We start from the raw sequence: 3,930 nt of genomic DNA, 5'->3' as shown, positions 1-3,930 counted from the left end.
AAGACTGGCATCTCAATGATAAGTTTGGGTGTAAAAGTCTGGTCAATATGTATACATAAGATGATTTAAGATCTACTTTTCAGGAGCAGGAGGTCTTATGAAGAAGAAAAAATTTACTGTTGAATTATTTGAAATATTTTTTTTGGAAAATAGGAGCTCCTACTTTTTAGACCTACATATTTGAATAGGTATAAATGAGGTGGTGCAAGAAATTGTCCCATCAACTAAAGAATATTATCTGCGACTAGTCAATCATATTAAATTTATATTCCTGTTAGAAAAAGAATTTGGAGCAAAAATAAAATTTTCAATTAATTAAATTTTTTTATACACTCCATCAACACTGCACAGAATATAGAAGACCAGCATCAAAATTCATGAGACCACTAGCTTCCTTAAATCTGAACTTAAACTTTTAAGCTGAACTGTACCATAAAATTCATGCGACCATAAACTTTAAAATATTATAAAGAATCTTAACAACTCCAACTCTATTTTTAAGAAACCCCTTCCATAAAACCCAACCCTCATCCACTAAACCTGCATGGCTGCCTGCACATAGAATGCGTGCACATAGAAGGCTTTGCTTACAATGTCAGGATATGTGCCAGAGTGCAAAGATTTTGAGAGGATCGTTGCAAAAATCCATTTTGTGCATATCCTGCAATCCTTCTATGGGATGGCACGTCTTTGAAGCATTATGTCAAACAGTTCACGTGCCATGTCTATGCTTCCACATTTTGTATACATGTCCATCAGGGAAGTGGCAGCTACATCTGACTAATGTTTTGATGGATGTCCATACCATGTTCCAAAGCTCCCGATCCCATTTTGGGACAGGACGGAAAGATTCTGGCAAAGGTTGGGAAATTTGACTTGCACCTGCAAGTTAGATTTGTTATCATATTCCAAGACTTAATTAACGAATCTATTTTGTGCATATTCCAAGACTTAATTAACGAATCTATTTTGTGCATACATGCAATTATGGCATTCCATGAGATGAAACCTCTTCGAGGCATTCTATCAAACATTTCGCGTGTCTGTCCATTCTTAAGAAAGGTTCTACAAGAAAGTCGTCTTTAGCATGTTAGTTATGAATCCTTCCAACTGCTTCTACTGAGTATACAGGTGACATCAATTTTTCAATTTTAGTCTTTCTTAGATACCATATACCTATACAGTACATACCTGTTATTTGACGCTTCATATTTGTATACTTTATTGGAGGGTTTCTCTTGATTTTGCCTCGTACTCGATGTGCTCTGTTTCTTGTACCCTGTTTTTAGCTGTACAGAATATGGGAAAGGTTGTCAATGCAAATCATTTGAATATTGTTCAAAATGCTAATTCTGACGAGAGGAGATAAGATTACCAGTAGTATCTCAAACTGTCTTTGATCTCGTTATATAGTGTCTTAAATTGTTTGACAATTTTTAGGGATATTGTTTAAGTAGAAAGCCTAAGGAATCATCTTATTTTGTTACATTTTACATTAAATGTTTAGTTTAATAGTAATATATTTATTATATGATAATAATTAAAAAAAATTAATAGAAAAATATAGTTATAACATCATAAATGAAGTTTTGTACAATAAAAAAAAAAAAAAATTTAAGTCAAATACTTTCACATGTGAATGTTTCAATTAAAATATTATACAGTTTTGAAAACATTATACATCAGCTCAAGTTTATATGTAATCGTTATGACTTTTAAGAGATGGAGGACAAATGAGCACTAGAGGGTTGTTTTTATGACCATAATTTGAAAGCAAACTCTATCTAACTCTAAGAAATTTTACTATTATTTAGGAAAAAACTAATTACCATAACACAAGTGAAAATGAATTTTAATTAATAATTTTCACAAACATAATCATTTAGAAAAAAGAAAAAAAATGTTTTAACATCTTCGTTGAAAAAATAATAAAATAAAAAGACCAGTTCATACATTAGTTGTTCAAAAGGTTGTTGGAAACATCCAAATTATAACTCAAAATCATAATAGATAATTTGTTAACTAATATTCTTTGTACCTTCAATATTTCGGTAAAAACGACTAAAATCAAAAGAATTGATTTTTCTTTTTATGTTATTATTTAAAAGAATTGAAAAATAAAGAATTAAATGTTTACTATAGATTTTTTAGGTTTTTATATCAACTTTAAATTATTTTATTATATATTAATATATTGAAACTATTAATTTAAATAAATTATTTTTCCACTAAAAAATGAAAGATTGAGTGATATACTAATTTTAAGTCATTTTATAAAATAACTAAGAAATCATTTCTGGAAAGTACATTTTTTATGAGAAGAAAAAAAAAAGTTAAAATCAATTTAATAAAAGATAGAGCGAGAATATTAGAAGATTTCATCATCTAAGAGAAGGAAGTAATATTTTTTAAAATATATTAGACGAAATCAGATAAAATGCTCGATTTTCTTGTTTAAAGGAAAGAAGTAATATTCCTTTTAACATAATAAACAAAACAAATATAAAAAAATATTTTAATGAAATGAAAAAAATAAAACAGAAAATAGAAAATAAAGTATTTAGAAAAACTATTATTTATATAATACTCATATGGAAAATATAAAATTAAGTTAATTCTTCTTCAATCTTAAGAATAAAGTTACATACTATAATAATTAATAAAAAAGTGATAGAAAAATATACTAAAACCAATTTAATAAAAGAATACTTCCTTGTCTGTGAAGGAAATAATATTCCTTTTAAAATAATAGACGAAATCAGATAAAAATAAAAAATATATATAAAAAAAGCAATTGCAGTCCAATGAAAAAGAAAACCCCAAATCAGCTATTCTATTGTTAATGCTTTTGTTTAGTTGCACATGTACAACTGGTTATTTTGTCGATTTGTTGATCAGCTGTATAATGTTTTATAATTGCATATAAACAGTAATTTATAATGCTGATTTGTTGATCAGCCTTTTGTTCATGTCTGTAATTCTCCTTTTATTTCAATTGAAAAAAAATAAATTTAAATCCCCAGAATTTTAAAACATACGTTAAATTTTGAATCAGAGGATAACCAATTTTTTAACTTAGAACGAAGAAATCAAGATTTTAATAATTAGAGTTATAATGAGTTACAGGGATCGTAAGCAGAGGGATCATAAGAATCCTAAAACCCATGGCGATGGCAGATTAACAGAGATTTTGAGATGTGTAAGTGTTTTGAGCAATATCAACGACCATCCACCGAATTTGACTCATATTTTGTGTTTTGCAGCGCTGTTTGCAACTTTCCTGCTTTTGGCAGGGGCTTTTGTGGCAGGAATACTGATATTTGTGACACTTGCAGGCCTCTTTTCTGGAGGTATTTTTGGATTGGCAGTATCTTTTGGTGTTAGATGGTTATATAACTATGTTAATGGTGGGAGTTCTGGTTGAGTTCAGACGTATTTTCATTCTGATGATGGATCACAGAGTGTGATCTGAAACATTGATGCAAAATATTCACACACAATCTAATCCGGAAAAAGATCAATAATTCATGGATTGTGGAAATCTGATGTCTCTTATATTATGCAGTGTTATTTGGGAATGCATTTTTCTTGGAAAAATCAGATCTTTGAGAATGGAAGACGCAGGAGAGGTTTTCTCATGTATTAACAATTATATTGTATCATGTATACATTATGTGAATGATAGGTATAACTGAGGATTTTAATTATACTTTGTTATACTTTGTTATTGTATTAGTATCTTATGTAAATCAACGAGTCCAATGGTTCAAGGTGGTTTGATTTTGATAATCATTAGTACAATGTTATGATTAATCACTGTATTGCAAAAACTGATTTGGATCAATATTAATTTTTTTAATTTTTAATAAAAAATATTTTTAAATGATAAAATCCTTCTAATTGTCTTTATAAGCTTAAGTGGATTCTTAT

At 28.4% G+C, this 3,930-nt stretch overlaps 2 long non-coding RNA genes across 3 annotated transcripts; one reads left to right on the top strand and one right to left on the bottom strand.

Annotated features, from left to right (window-relative positions):
• Positions 1-316: 316 nt before the first annotated feature.
• On the bottom strand, positions 317-1,451 carry LOC131068787 (uncharacterized). 2 transcript variants are annotated; one of them, XR_009112063.2, is made up of 4 exons: positions 1,376-1,451; positions 1,192-1,289; positions 980-1,065; positions 317-882 (listed from the first exon to the last, which is right to left on the bottom strand). It is a non-coding gene; the product is annotated as an uncharacterized LOC131068787 (long non-coding RNA). The 2 variants fall into 2 exon arrangements; XR_009112062.2 differs by lacking the exon at positions 1,376-1,451 and having other exon boundaries at positions 318-882; positions 1,192-1,369.
• Positions 1,452-2,828: 1,377 nt separating this feature from the next.
• On the top strand, positions 2,829-3,717 carry LOC131857106 (uncharacterized). The gene is made up of 2 exons (XR_009358542.1): positions 2,829-3,199; positions 3,336-3,717. It is a non-coding gene; the product is annotated as an uncharacterized LOC131857106 (long non-coding RNA).
• Positions 3,718-3,930: the final 213 nt, after the last annotated feature.

This window comes from Cryptomeria japonica, chromosome 7, assembly GCF_030272615.1.
Source record: "Cryptomeria japonica chromosome 7, Sugi_1.0, whole genome shotgun sequence".
Taxonomy (NCBI): Eukaryota; Viridiplantae; Streptophyta; class Pinopsida; order Cupressales; family Cupressaceae; genus Cryptomeria; species Cryptomeria japonica.
This window is presented reverse-complemented; position numbering and strand designations above follow the sequence as displayed.